This window comes from Peromyscus maniculatus, chromosome 2 (assembly GCF_049852395.1).
Source record: "Peromyscus maniculatus bairdii isolate BWxNUB_F1_BW_parent chromosome 2, HU_Pman_BW_mat_3.1, whole genome shotgun sequence".
Classification (NCBI taxonomy): domain Eukaryota; kingdom Metazoa; phylum Chordata; class Mammalia; order Rodentia; family Cricetidae; genus Peromyscus; species Peromyscus maniculatus.
Genome location: NC_134853.1, coordinates 111,157,514 through 111,173,630, shown reverse-complemented (window position 1 = coordinate 111,173,630; position 16,117 = coordinate 111,157,514). Strand labels below are relative to the sequence as shown.

General features: G+C 36.3%; 1 pseudogene; it reads right to left on the bottom strand.

Moving 5' to 3' along the window:
* Positions 1-14,470: 14,470 nt before the first annotated feature.
* Positions 14,471-14,571, bottom strand: LOC121827705 (U6 spliceosomal RNA; annotated as a pseudogene).
* Positions 14,572-16,117: the final 1,546 nt, after the last annotated feature.

Below are 16,117 nucleotides of genomic sequence, written 5' to 3'. Positions count from 1 at the left end.
TTCTAGCTCCATCAATTTTCCTGAAAATTTCTTATGTCTTAACAGCTGAATAATATTCCAATTTGTAAATGTACCACATTTTCATTATCTGTTCTTCAGCTGATAGATATCTTTGCTGTTTCCAATTTCTGGCCATTAAAAAAAGAGCATCAGTGAGCATGGAGGAGTAAGGATCCCTGTAGTATCATTCTGAATTCTTTAGGTATATACCAAGGGGTACTATAGCTTGACTTTGTGGTAGATCTATTTTTAGCTTTTTTGGAGTAACTCCACAATGTTTTAATGGTGGCTGTATCAGTTTCTATTCCACCTAGGAATTATTAACAGTTCCACCTCTTTCCATACCCTCCCAAAATTTCTGTCATTTGTGTTTTTACTTTTGGCCATTCTAACTGGGGGAAAAAAGATCTCAAAGTAGTCTTAATTTGAGTTTCACTGATGGCCAAGTTTGCTGAATATTTTAAAGTGTGTCTAAGACACATGTGTTTCATCTTTTGAGAACCCCTTATAGTTCTATATCCCATTTTAATTGGGTTATTAGTTCTCTTGGTGTTCAGATGTGTTAGTAGTTTGTATTTTCTAGCTATTAACCTTCTACCCTATTTGTAAAGATTGCCAAATTGGTAAAGATTTTTCCATTGTGTAGACAACTGGTTTGCTAGAATAAATTCATCCAATGCAGTATAGAAGTTTTAGCTTCAGGAGTTTCCATTTGTTTGTGGTTGTTCTAAGTTCTGGTGCTATCAGTGTCCTGATCAGAAAGTTCTTTCCTGCTCCAATGAAATCACTGAATTCCACACTTTGTCTTCTATTTGATTCAGAGTATTCAGCCTCATGATGAGGTCCTTAATCCATTCAGAGTTGAGTTTTGTGAAGGGTGATAGATATGTATTTATTTTTATTCTTATAAGTAGAGCTACCTAGCTTGGCCAGCACCAATTTTTTGAAGATTGTGTCATTTTTCCAGTGTGTGTGTCTGTCTTCTTTATCAAAAATCAGTAGTACATATGTGTATTGAATTTGTCCTGGTCTTCGATCCTGTTCCATTGGCCAACATGTCTGTTTTATGCCAATACCATGCTGTTTTTAATACAATAGCTCTATAATAGAAATTAAAATCTGGTCTGGTGATACCTCTAGTAGTTCCTTTATTATTCAGATTGTTTTTAGCTATCCTGTTTGTGTGTGTGTGTGTGTGTGTGTGTGTGTGTGTGTGTGTGTGTGTTTACTCATAAAGTTTAAGATTTGTTTTTCTCAACTTCTATGAAAATTGTTTTGGGACTTTGATGATAAATGAATTAGCAAATTGTTTTGTTAGGATTGTCATTTCACAATATTAATCCTACTAATCCATAGCATGGGTGGTTGTATGGGGAAGTTTCTCAGTCCCACCTGGGCCCATGATCCAGACAAATCTTTCTCATTTGTAGTCCTGCAGCCACTTATCAAATAATTACTCGGAGGCTTACATAGTAATTACAAACTGTTTGGATTATACTTCAGGCTTCTTACTGGCTAGCTCTTATATCTTAAATTAACCCATTTCTATTAATTTATGTTTGCCACGTTGCCGTGGCATTTCCAGTCTGTTGGCATGTTGCTCTTTGGGTTGCAGACAGGCATCTCCCTCACTCTGCCTTTCTTCTCTCTGTATCTTTGCTTGGGTTTCTCACTTGGCTATAACCTGTCTTTCGATAGGCCAAAGCATCTTCTTTATTAACTAATGGTAGCAACACATATTCACAGCATTACAGAAAGACCATCCCACAACATTTGCCCTTTTTTGTCTAATTAAAAAGGAAGGTTTTCCTTTTTACATAGTAAAATTACATATAATAAAACAGTTATCAAGCAAGAATTGCATTACAATATGTAGTATATTTGTATTTGGCAAAATGCTCTATCATCTATCTTATATTTATGAGTATAAAGTTTTATTTCTAGTTTACCTTTTATCATAACTAAGAAAAACTATAATTATAACTATCTGGTCTTCAATTCCATCAAAGACCCCAGACGGATATAATATTATCTGAGTAAACAGGAAGTACATTGTAAACAACTTCCAAAATTCTAGAAATGACAGAGACTTCTGGCCACCTGGAGAATCACCAAAAGTTTCTCTGCAACATTGAGGAATCCATCTTCAGCCTACGGGAATATAGTATCTGGCAGATTTTTCAGTGAAGCAGAGAATTTGAAGAACTGTTTGCCTATTTTGGTAAAGTTCATAAGTCACTTTCCTCTGTGTCTTGCAGAATATCTGGCAGTTTCTTCCGTGGAACAGGAAACTGAAGGATCATCTCACATTGATTTAGCAAATTTCAATGGTCACTTTCCTATGGGTTCTATATGTCCAGTTTTGCAGCATACTGCCAAGCAGTCCAGGCAAGAGCAGTTTCTTTCCCAAATGACCAGTTTTAACAAAAAGAAGTTAAACTCTATATGGAGTGTTTTCAATGTCCATCTTCTTCTTTGAAGTAAATCGGTGCTGCCAGGAGCAGACATGTCTCACTGTTCAGAAACATCTAAGTTTTGAAAACATTTTGAATGTCATACTCTGTAGGTCTTTGAAGTATTTGAAGATTACCTACCTAATTGAAATATATCTATGTATACCTAGAAAACTTAACTAACATAAGTTTGATTATCATAGATGACTAATTATTAATCTATATTTTTTAATTATACATAAAAATCTTATAATTTGTATAAACATAATACCTTACACAAGAGTAGAAATATTCATAGAGTATAACAAAATTAACTTTAAATTTGCATCAATAAACTGAAATCCATACCAATGTAAAATATTTTGAGATTAACTGCTCTTTTTTTAGATTATAGTAGATTCAATAATCTACCCTTTTATCCTATCATTCCTATATCATACATTTCTATATCATATCCCCTTTCTTCTTTTAGAAAGAGATTGATAACCAATAACAATTTCTAACAAACTCCCTAAACAAAGACAAAACATCCATAGTCCATTTTGGGGAAGGTGGGCATAGTTTTCTAGGCTACTTCCTGGTGATTGGGGGTATTGGTGATCTTTTGGGGACCCTGAGAAAATTTAGGATCATGGTCAAATCCTGACTGGAATAGTCTGTGAGGCTGGTTCATCTCAGCCAGCAGCCTTGAAGCCTTTCTGGATACAGAACTCAGAGGAAACTGCAACAGAAGCACTTTGAAATGTTGGATCATCTGGGCCATCTGTTTCCATTGGAAATTTTTCAGGGGGTCTTGCTTGATCAAACCATATTAAAATGAAAACAATCGACAGGCTCTCATCTTCTGTGGAAAGAAAAGAAGAACATCTTTTCTGAAGCAATATATTCTTAGACCCAAATTTTGAAGTAAAGATACCTTTAAGAGATATATGTTGGTTTTATCTTAGCAGCTCCCATAATCAAATGCAGTTAAAAAAAATTCCCAAAGACAACATAATAATATACAGTATGCAGACTCTCCGTGTATTTTCCATCTTTATGTGGCTTTTCTTTATTACTCTATTTCTTTTTAAGGACTATCTCTACCCTTTTTCTTTTCTCTCTCAAGCCTACATATATTTTTAAAAACACTGTAACATGATTAGAGTATTTTTCCATCAGAATCTGTTTTATTGTGTATCTGTAATCATTTTCTGACCATTGCTTTAAACTGCAGTGTGGATAAGACCAAAGTGGCTGCCCTGGCTGCTGACTCCCCCCACCTCGGCTTTTCAACATGACTCGGGTACAGAGTCACGCTTACCTCCCCAATTCTAGGATGCAGTGTTAAGTAGCATGCCTGTATTTTTTAAGCCCGTGGCTGTGCTTTCAATCCTGCAGGAAGTGATTGGGAAAAGCCTCTTTGTACTGCAGCTGTGAGAGTCTGCAGGAGTCTTCCATCTTGCCAATTAAGCCGTGACCGGGGGACTCATCTCTGGAAGCTGCTCTTGGCACTGTTTTAGAGCCTGTTTTTGTTTTTGTTTTTGTTTTGTGGTTGTTTGTTTGTTTCGTTTTTTGAGACAGGGCTTCTCTGTGTAGCTTTGTGCCTTTCCTGGAACTCATTACCTAGCCCAGGCTGGCCTCGAACTCACAGAGATCTGCCTGGCTCTGCCTCCCGAGTGCTGGGATTAAAGGTAAAGGTGTGTGCCACCACTGCTAGGCGAGCCTTTTTTTTAAAGCTCTCCAGTTTTATGTGGAAATTCTTGCCAAATGTCTGAGTACCAATTCTAGCCAGATATTTCTTCTTGGTCCCTCCTGGGCCCATGGTCCAGACAAATCTCTCCCACCCACAGTCTCACTTATAAAATAATTACTCAGAAGCTTATATATTAATTACAAACTATTTGGTCTATGGCTCAGGATTCTTATTACCTAGTTCTTACATCTTAAATTAACCCATTTCTATTAATCTATGTTTTGCCATGTTACCATGGCATTACTAATCTACTGGCATGTTGCTCTTTGGGCAGCGGGCTGATATCTCCCTCACTCTATCTTTCTTCTCCCAGTATCTTTTCTTGGATTTCCCACCTGGCTATTACCTGTCTTGCAAAAGGCCAAAGCATCTTCTTTGTTAACCAATGGTAGTAACACATATTCACAGCATACAGAAAGACCATTCCACAGCAGGTGGTATTTCCAACTTCTTCAATTTCTTTCTTCAGTATCTTAACGTTCTTATTATATAAGTCTTTCACTTGATTAGTTAGATTTATTCCAAGATATTTTCAGGCTATTTGTGAAAGTAATATATTGAATAAATGAAGAGAGAATAGATACCCTTGCCTTGGTCCTGATATTAGTGGAAATGCTTTTAATTTCTCTCTGTTTATGATTATTTCAGCTCTGAGCTCGCCGTAAGTTGTCCATTATATTGAAATAAGTACTCTTTTACAGCATTTCTAAGTACATTTTTCATTAAGGGATGAAGGGTTATGTCAAAAGTTTTTCTGGAACTAATGAGATGATCATGTGTTTTTTATCTTTTATAGTTTATTCTGTATATTATATTAATGGATTTGTGTGTGTTGGAACAACCCAGCATGTCTGGGATGAAGCCAACTTCATGATGGTGGATAATCTTTTTGATGAATTAAGTTTATGTTGCGATATAATTCTCGATTGTCAAGATGTATTGTTGTGATTGGTGCAAAAAAAAAAAAAAAAAAAAAAAAGCTGAATACCCAAATGCTAGGCCGAAGAGATAGGCAGGTCTTCTGGGCAGAAAGAGAATATTGGGAAGAAGAAGGCAGAGTCACTAGCCAAACACAGAGGAAGCAGGGTGAACAGTACAGAGAAATGAGATAACAAGTCATGTGACAGAATGTAGATTTAAAAATATGGGTTAATTTAATTTATAAGAACTAGTCTAGTTAGGAATAAGCCTAAGCTAAGGCCAAGCTTCATAATTAATAATAAGTCTCCATGTTGTTTTTGTGAGCTGGTGGCCCAAAGAAAAATGTGTCTACAGTTTGTAAGCATTTTACTGAGAGTGTTTGCATCTATGATCATAAGAAATATTGGTCTATATTTTTATGCTGCATCCTTGTATGGTTTTCTTATCAGTATTATAGTGATTTCATTAAAAAGGTAGGAATTGCTTCTTTTTTTGAAAATTTAGTACATGTACACAATACATTGCCCTTCCATCAATGCCCCTCCCCCATTCCATTACCTTCTCTTATCTCCTTTAGTGTTCCTATTTTTCAGTCTAGAACTTCAAGTACTATATTGAATAGCTATGGAGAGAGTGGACAGCCTTGTCTTGTTCCTGATTTTAGTGGAATTGCTCTGAGTTTTTCTCTATTTAATTTGATGTTGACTATAGGCTTCCTATAATTGCCTTTATTATTTTTTGGTGCCTTCTTTGTATCCCAGTTCTCTCCAAAACTTTTTTTTTCTTTTGGTTTTTCGAGACAGGGTTTCTCTATGTAGCTTTGCGCCTTTCCTGGAACTCACTTGGTAGCCCAGGCTGGCCTTGAACTCACAGAGATCTGCCTGCCTCTGCCTCCCAAGTGCTGGGATTAAAGGTGTGCGCCACCACTACCCGGCCTCTCTCCAATACTTTTTATCATGAATGGGTGTTAGATTTTGTCAAAGGCTTTTAAGGCATCTAATGAGATGATCATGTGGGTTTTTTTTTTCAGTTTGTTTATATGGTGAATTACATTGAAAATATTTCATATGTCAAATCATGCCTGCATTTTTAGGATGAAACCAATTTGATGATGGTGGACAATCTCTTGGATGTGTTCTTGAATTCAGCTTGCTAGTATTTTAATTGTGTATTTTTACATCAATGTTCATGGGAGAAATTTGTCTGTAATTCTCTTTATTTGTTGAAGCTTTGTATGGTTTGAGTATCAGAGTGACTATGGCCTCATAAAACAAATTTGGCTATGTTCCTTCTCTTTCTATTTTGTAGAACAATTTGAGGAGTATTTGTATTAGCTTTTCTTTGAAAGTCTAGTAGAATTCTGTGTTAAAACTGTCTGGCCCTGAGCCTTTTTAGGTTGGAAGAACTTTTATGACTGCTTCTATTTCCTTAGGGGATTTAAGTCTATTTGAATGGTTTATCTGATCTTGATTTAACTTTTTAAATGGCATCTATTATGAAATTTTCTATAGCTTTTAGGTTTTTCTAATTTGGTGGAGTATAGGTTTTTGAAGTATGATCTAAATATTCTTTGGTGTTTGTTGTTATTCCAATTTCTGTTCCCGATTTAGTTCATTTGAGTATGCTCTCTCTGCTTTTTAGTTAGTATGGATAATGGTTTGCCTATTTTGTTGATTTTCTCAAAGAACAAACTGTTTCATTGATTCTTGTTTGTATTATTCTCTTTGTTTCTATTTTATTGATTTCAGTCCTCAGTTTGATTGTTTATTGCCATCTACTCCTCCTGTATGTGTCTGCTTTTTTTTGTTGTAGAGCTTTCAGGTGTACTATCAAGTCACTATCCTGAGATCTTTCTGAATTCTTTATGAAGGCACTTAGTGCCATGAACTTCCTCTTATCATTGTTTTCATTGCGTCCCATAAGTTTGGGTATGTTCTGCATTCATTTTCATTGAATTCTAGGAAGTGTTTAATTTCTTTTTTAGTTCTGCCTTGACCCAGTAGTCATTCAACATAGAGTTGTTTAGTTGCTATGAGTTTTTAGGCTTTCGGTTATTGTTGATCTGATATCATGAAGGGGATTGTTTCAATTTTCTTGTATTTATCAAGACTTGCTTTGTGACTGAGTGTGTGGTCAATTTTGGAGAATATTCTATGAGGTGTTGAGAGAAGGTATATTCTTTTGTGCTCAGGTGGAATGTTCTGTAGATATTGTTAGGTCCATTTGATTCATAATGTCTCCTAGCTCTGTTCTCTCTCTCTCTCTCTCTCTCTCTCTCTCTCTCTCTCTCTCTCTCTCTCTCTCTCTCTCTCTCTCTCTCTCTCTCCCCCCCTTTGGTGAGATTGGGGTATTGAAGTCTTCCACAATTAATGGGTGATGTTTGATGTATGAATTAAGCTTTAGTGATGTTTCATTGAAAATTTGGGTGCCCTTGTGTTTGGGGCATAGATGTCAAAAACTGAAACATCATACTGATGGATTTTTCCTTTTATGAGTATGAAACATCCTTCCCCATCTCTTTTGATTAATTTTGGTTTGAAGTCTATTTGAATAGTTACACCAGACTGCTTCTTGGGTTCATTCACTTAGGAAATATTTTTTCCAATCTTTTAATTGAGGTAATGTCTGTCTTTTAAGCTGAGGTGTGTTTCTTGTATTCAGCAGAAGGATGGGTCCCATTTGTGTATCCATTCTGTTAGCATGTGTCTTCTTATTGGGGAATTGAGTTCACTGATATTAAGAGACATTATTAACCAATGATTGCTAATTCCTGTTATTTTGTTATTGTTGCTGGTAGTGATAGTGTGTGAGTGTGTGAGTGTGTGTGTGTGTGTGTGTGTGTGTGTGTGTGTGTGTGTGTGTGTGTGTGTGTATTTGTGTGTGTATTTCCTTTGGGGGTTTTGCTGGTGTCAGATTATTTATTGCCTGTAGCTGGAGAATTTCTCTCCAGCTCCCACTGCCAAGTCCCGCCAGTCCCAGAACCCACTTATAAAATAAACACACAGACTCTTACATTATTTAAAATGCTTGGCCATTAGCTCAGGCCTATCATTGTCTAGCTCTCACTCTTATATTCAGCCCATTTCTATTAATCTTTACTTTGCCACGTGGCTTGTGGCTTACCGGTACTTTACATCTTCCTTGTCCTGGCAGAGCTCCAGGCAGTCTTCCCTCTCCTTCCTCCTTACTCCTCTCTGTTAGTTCCGCCTATACTTCCTGTCTGGCTATTGGCCAATCACGTTTATTTACATATAGAGATATCCACAGCAATTGCCTGTGTTTTCATGGGTATAGTTAACTTCCTTGGGTTGGAGTTTTGCTTCTAGCACCCTCTGTAAGGATAGATATTGTTTAAATTTGACTTTGTAATGAAATATCTTGTTTTCTCAATCTACAGTGATTGCAAGTTCTGCTGGCTATTGTGGTGATATTTTATTTGTATGTTAATAAATAAAGTTTCCCTGGAGATCAGAGGAAATAGCAAGCCATTTTAAATAAACACAAAAGTCAGGCAGTGGTAGCACATGCCCTTAATACAATCACTTGGCAGGTAGGGTCTCTGTGTGTTCAAGGTCATACTAGGGAACAGAGTCAAGTGTAGTGACACATATCTTTAATCCCAGTACCAAGAGAGACCTGGAGGTCTGTATAGACAGACAGTGACAAGGAAGTAGGTAGCTTGGCTAAGAGCCAATGAGAGGGCAGAACAGCAAGGCAATAAAAGCTTGGGTAGACAAGAAGTCATGACATTACGGAAGATGCAGAGCTGGTGAGTTAAGCTTGATTGGTGGCTGTCACTATTTCCCTGATCTCTAAGGCTTCCACCCCTATATTTGGCTCTGTGCTTTTATTTAATAAGACCACTTAGAAATTTGGCTACAGGCTATAGTTGTCTGGGCTGGAAACCATGGTCTCTTAGATTCTACAAGACATTTCACAGGCCCTTTGGCTTTTAGAATCTCTGTTAAGTAATTGTAATAGGTATGACTTTATGTGTTACTTGGCCTTTGCCCTGGCAGCTTTCAATATTCTTTCTTTATTCTGTACTTTAGTGTTTTGATTATTATGCAGTGAAGGAGTTTTCTTTCCTGATCCAATCTATTTAGTGTTCTGTAAACTTCTTGTGTCTTTATAGGCATGTCACTCTTTAAAAGGTGAGAAAACTTTCCTTCTGTGATTTTTTATTTGTTTGTTTTGGTTTTTGAGACAGGGTTTCTCTGTGTAGCTTTGCGACTTTCCTGGAACTCACTCTGTAACCCAGGCTGGCCTTGAACTCACAGAGATCTGCCTGGCTCTGCCTCCCGAGTGCTGGGATTAAAGGCAAGCACCACCACCCGGCTTCTTCTGTGATTTTGTTAAATATATTTTCTGTGGTTTTGAGCTGGGATTCTTCTCCTTCTTTTATTCCTATTATTCTTAGTTTTGGTCTTTTTATAGTGTTCCAGATTTCCTGGATACTTTGTGTTAAGAATTTTTTAGATTTAACATTTTCATTGACTGATTAATCGATTTCCTCTATCATATCTTCAATGCCTGAGATTCTCTTTTCCATCTCTTGTATTGTTTTGGTGATGCTTGCCTCTTGTAGCTCCTGTTCTCTTACCTAGATTTTCTATTTCCAGAATTTCTTAAGTTTGTGTTTTCCTTATTGCCCCTATTTCAATTTTCAGATCTTGAACAGTTTTCTTGACTTGTTTGGTTTTTGTTTGTTTGTTTGTTCATTTGTTTGTTTTTGGCTTTCATGGTATTCTTCAATAGATTTATTGATTTCCTCCAATTTTTGCTTGTCTTTTCCTCATTTTCTTTATGGGGTTTTTTTGTTTCCTCTTTAAGTACCTAAATCAACTTCATAAATTTGTTTTTAAGGACATTTTCTTGTGGGTCAGCTGTTTTGGAATATTTAGGTCTTACTGTCTGTCATAGGATATCTGGCCACTGATGGTACCATATTGCCCTGGCTGGTTTTGATTGTACCTTATACTTGCATTTATGCATCTAGGTTAGGGATGATTATAGAACTAGGTACTGATTTCTGAGTTTGAGTTTGTTGGATGGGTGTTTTTTTCCTTGGATTTTTTCCCTCTTTGGTCTTCTGGTCTTTGTAGCCTGGATTTTATGGTGGCTGGTGTGACTTCTGATCTAGTAGAGAGTCTCTGTCCAAGTTGAGGGCTGGCCTTTTTGTGTCTAGCTTGGCTTTTATTGCAGCAGGGGGTTTCTGTTCTTCTGACTGGTATGACCATCACCCAACGTTTTATCTAGGGTTTCTATTGCTGTGAAGAGACACCATGACCCTGATCATGGCAACTCTTATAAAGGAAAATATTTAATTTAGCTGGCTTAGAGTGTCAGAGGTTTAGTACATTATCCTCATGTCAGGACATGGTAGCATGCAGACAGATATGATGCTGTCTTGAGAAGGAGCTGAGAGATCTACATCTTGATCCTCAGGCAACAAGAAGTGAACTGTGTCACTGTGAGTAGCTTGAGCATAGGAGACCTCAAAGCCCACTCCCACAGTGACCCTCATACTTCCTCCAACAAGGCCACACCTCCTAATAGTGCCCCTCCCTGTGGGAGCCATTTTCTTTCAAACTACCACATTCCACACCCTGGCCCCCATAGGCTTGTAGCAATGTCATAATGAAAAAAAATGCATTTAGTACAATTTTAAACATCCCCATAGACTATAACAGTCTAAAGTTCAAAGTATCTTCTGAGATTCATACAATCTCTTAACTATGTCTTGTAAAATCAAAATAAAAAAAGATTACATACTTCAAACATACAAAGACACAGCTTATATAATTCCATTCCAAAACATAGGGAAGGGAGCAAAGTGTGGTGGAAATACTGGACTAAAGCAAGACCAAAAATCAGCTGGCTAAACTCCAAACTCTTTAGCTCCATGTCTGATGCCAAAGCACTATTCTGATCTCCAACTCTTTTCAGTTTTAATTACAACACACTTCTTTCTCTTGAACTGATTCTACTCTGTGCTAGTAGCTTTCCTTGACAGGTATTTCTGGTATCTCCAACATCCAACATTGCCTTGAGGTCACTAAGGCAATCTAAGCTTCCAATTAACAACTTCATGAAATGGCCCCTCTCAGCCTCCACTCGTGGATACAACTAAAACATGCCTGGCTCAGAGTTTTTTCTTAGTCGTGGAGGGAGATTCTATACTCTTTTCCTCTATCTTTGACTAAAGCCAGAACCACATGGCCAAAGCTGCAAAACTCTGCTGCTTGCTAGGTCTGCAACATGGCCCCCTCATTCGATTACATCTTCACCAACTTTCTGTTTTCTGTGGTTTCCTTCACTGACTAAGCTTGGCTGTACTGAAACTAGATCTGTAGACCAGGCTGGTCTCAAACTCAGAGATTGTTCTGCCTCTGCATCTGGAGTTTTGGGATTAAAGGTTTGCACTATCACACCAGACTCTAAGCTTTTCTTTACTGCCTTTTCACAAATTGGAAACACAGCTGGATGGGATCTTGCCTTGAGGTCATCACTCTCTTTATTCCATTTCTTAATCTGTTTATCTCCTTGAACACAAAATTTAGCTCCATTCTCCTTCCTGGTGCTACTTATCTCATCAATTTGTATATTTTCTATTTTTCCTTACTCAACTTTCTCCTTTTCATTATGTCTTCATTAGAGTTACAACTAATAATCACATCACAGAGTCTATACTAATCCGTTTTGAAATTTCCTCTGCCAACAAAATTAACTCAAAGCTCTTCACTTTCGCCTCAGGCAGACTCTTTGGACAAGGGCAAAAAGCGTCCAAATTCTGCACCGAAACATTACAAGAATGATCTCTAGGCACCATACTAAAATTCTTCCCCTCAGAGACTTCTTGAGCCCTGTCCTCACAGTTTAAATCTTCCATGCTCCAACTAGTATGACCCATTAATCAGTGATTCAAGCATTCCACTGCTTTCCTAACCCCAAAGTCAAATTTTTTCCAAGCAAAAACATGGTCAGGCTTATCATAATAAGATCCCAGTAGCTGATTCAAATGTCTTCCTTAGTTAAAATTGCTGTGAAGAGACATCATGACGATGGTAATTCTTATAAATGAAAACCATCATGCCTGTGCAGCAGAAGTCCGCCAGAGTTGGGGCAGGGCCTAGCTGAAGGGCACAAAATGAGGTAACAGGAGGTGGAAGGTGAAATGAGTCTTTGAGAACTGAGTCTAAGGAGTAGGGGCAGTTCATCTGACAGATGGGTCACTCACCTGTCCTTCTGACTGATGTGGCCTGCATCTGAAGAAATGTTTCTTAGGTTTCTATTTTATAGAATATTTTGAGGAATATTAGTTTTAGTTTTTATTTGAAGGTCTGGTAGAATTCTGTGCTGGAAACAACTGGCCTTGTGCTTTTGTTCATTGGGACTTTTAATTACTACTTTTATTTACTAGGCACTATGGGTCTATTTAAGTTGTTTATCTCATCATTATTTAACTTTGGTAGGTCATATATATCAAGAAATCCATCTACCTCTGTAGTTTAATGAAATACAGAATTTTAAGTATATCCTTATTCTCTGAATTTCCTTGGGGTCTATTGTTACTTATTATTATTGTATATGTATGATTGGTGCATACTTCTGTGTGTGTGTGTGTGTGTGTGTGTGTGTGTGTGTGTGTGTGTGTGCGCGCATATTTGTGAGCATCCAAAGAGGATGTTGCATCCCTGGAACTGGAGTGGCAAATGGTTGTGAGCTACCATGTGGGTTCTAAAAATTGAATCCAAGTCTTCTGAAAGATTAGGCAGGGTGTTCCTAACTGCTGAGCCATCTCTCTAAGACCTTATGTTGTCTATTATAATGTCTACCTTTTTATCTATAGTTTTAGTTAATTTAGATAAATATTTGTCAATGTAGTTGATTTTCTCAAAAAACCAACTCTTCCATTTCTTTGATTTTTTTTTGTTGTTGTTGTTGGTTTTTCTTATGTTCTTTCTATTTCATTGATTTCTGGCCCGAGATTGATTCTTTCTTCTTGTGTACTGTTCTTGGTTATTATTTCTGCTCCTTTTTTTCTAGAACATTCAAGTGTGTCAATAAATTATTTGTATGAAGTAGCTCAAGTTTTACTTTGTTTTCTTTCATTTGTTTGCTTGCTTATATATGGACTCGGTGCAATAATCTTTTCTCTTTTTAGAACTACTTTTATTTTGCCACACAGGTTTAGGTATGTTGTATTTTCATTTCAATTCAACTTTAAAAGGTTTTGATTTTCTTGTTTATTTTTGTATTAACATAATTTTTGTATATTAGTGAGTTGTTTAGTTTTCATGAGATTGTACACTTTCTATCATTTCTATTTTGCTGATATCTAGCATTAATCCATGGTGATCACATAGGATAAAAGGTATTATTTCAATGTTTCTTCATCTTTTAGGACTTGACTTGTTTCTAATACATGATCATTTTGGGGCCAAGTTCAATGGTGCCTGAGAATAAAGTGTGTTCTTTGGTGTTTAGACAAAATATTCTGTAGATATCTGCTAGGTCCATTTGACTTAAGACGTTATTTAACTGTATTGCTTCTCTATTTAGTTTTTGTCTGGATGACCTATCCATGGTAAGAATAGGAAAATAAAGTTACCCACTATCACTTTGTTGAGGTCAATATGTGATTCTAGATGTAGTAATGTTTCCTTTATTAAATTAAATGCCCTTGTGTTTGGGACATGAATATTTAGAATTATAATATCTTCTTGGTTGATTCTTTTATCATTGATGTAGAATCCTTCCCTATCTCTTCTGATTAGTTTTAATTTGAAGCATAAATTGTCAAATATTCAAATTTCTACATCTTCTTGTTTATTGGTTCCACTTGATTGGATACCCTTTTTCAAGCCTTTCATGCTAAGATGACTTCTGTCCTTGATGGTGAGGTGTGTTTCTTGAATACAGCAGAAAGATGAACCCTGTTTTCTAAACCAATCTATTAGCCTGTGTCTTTTTGTTGAGTAATTAAGTTCATTAATATTGAGAGTGATTACAAGACAGTGATTGTTAATTCCTGTTATTCTGTTGTGGTAGTGGTTCTTTTCCTCTTTTACTTAAGTGTTCTCAGATTATTTATTCCCCGCATTCTCTTAAAGGTCATTTGTGTTCTCTTCACACTGAAATTTTCCATCTAATGTCTTTTGTAGAGCTGGGTTGATGGACAGAAATTGTTTAAATTTGTTTTATTATGATTATTTTTCTTTTTCTATCAATTATGATAGTTTTGCTGACTTGTATCTGTAGGCTTTTAGAGCTTATAGAACATTTATCCAGGCCCTCTAGCTTTCAAAGTCTGCATTGAAAAGGCAAGTGTTCTTCTAATTGGTCTGCCTTTATACATAAAAATATGGAAAGGCTCACAAATGTGTGGATCATCCCTATGCAGAGGTCATGATAATCTTCTGTCATTCCAATTTTAGTATATTTGCAAGAAAAATGAACATACATTAAGAGTTTTATTTTCTTCCTCAATAGGTTGTCAAGATGATGCTAAAAGCTTACTTTTAATTAGTTCTAGATCTCCAAACCACAATGTGTTATGAGGAAATGTTATATGGCAAGTTTTGTGGTAGTCTGAGTAAATAGATAAATCTTTTAGTTTTTACTACAATAACTGCTATTGAATATATACATACACACGTGTATGTGTGTGTGTGTGTGTGTGTGTGTGTGTGTGTGTGTGTTTATATACTTAGGATTCTATACCCAGGATAAGGCTCACATTTAAAAAGAAATGAAAAAAGGAAGATCACTCTTCATTCAGAGATACATGCATCTTTCTTCTGTAAACTAACACTAAATGTATTTGCTTTAGCCTTTTCAAAGCAATTTTATCCATTTATTAGAGAAAATGGAGTAAAATTTGTAGTATCAAGGCACACATTAAAAATAGAAACTGGTTCTCTAACAGGGTAACAGTTTTTTAGAACAACTGTTGCCTTTTTCCTAGAAAGGTGTTTGGGGTTTCTGTGACCTGATTTTGACTCCTGCTGGGACATGTATGAGTAGCTTTTTTGTATCACTTTTTCTCCATCACAGTCTTCCTCCAGGTTTCTGACAGACTGAATGCTAGGGTCTGTTTTAGGAGCTATTGCTACGGAGGTCTCAACATTCTCCTTGCTAGTTTGTTCACTTTTCTTTTTCTGTCGACTAGAATTTCCAAGCTCCTTGACAGATAATTGCTTGTTAATTCTTCAGGAAGAGATCTTGCTGTCTATTTTCACAACAAATGACAGTCATTAGCAAAATTAACTAATTTATATTGACTTTGATACTGTGTTTGTTAACCTTGTATTTGTGACTTCTGCCCTCTAAAGGCATCACGTAGCTATTCTAGGACATGTGATATTTTTACTCACAAATATGAGGGAATTTTATTTTTAAAGTATCAGCAAATTTCCTCAAATATACGTCATGTATAAACATTTACAATTATGATGGGATTGTTTAGAATGTAGGTTTATTTATTTTGCTATCAATTTTGTAACCATTCATCTCATTATTTTTGAAAAAAAGAAATAAATTCTCAACTTTAAAGTGCCAATGTAATAGAAGAGTTTGTTTGTTACAATTTAGTAAATGGACTTACTCTGAAATGTGCTCATAGAAGAACACCTCAGGTGTCAAATGCATTCTTGAGACTTGGACAAATAAGCAGTTTATAAAAGTAAAAGCTGAATTTGAAGGTCCTAAAAGAAATAATTCACCATATGATGTAATCTGACAATATTCTCTGGATAATAGTAAAGTAATTCCTTTAAATAGGTTAGGTCATGTTGCTCTTTTGCTCAGTGGCTATCTTTGTATTTTTTTAAGAGGAAAATTCTGTCTTTGAACTCTGCCCATCATTTCTCCAGCTATTTCCTAAATATCTCTGTGACACTGTTTCCTCATCATTTATTCAAATTCTCATACAGACAATCCTGGCCTCTTGGACCTTCTTTGAAGGCATCATGCTGGATTATGGGTATATGTTTTATTTCCTTGT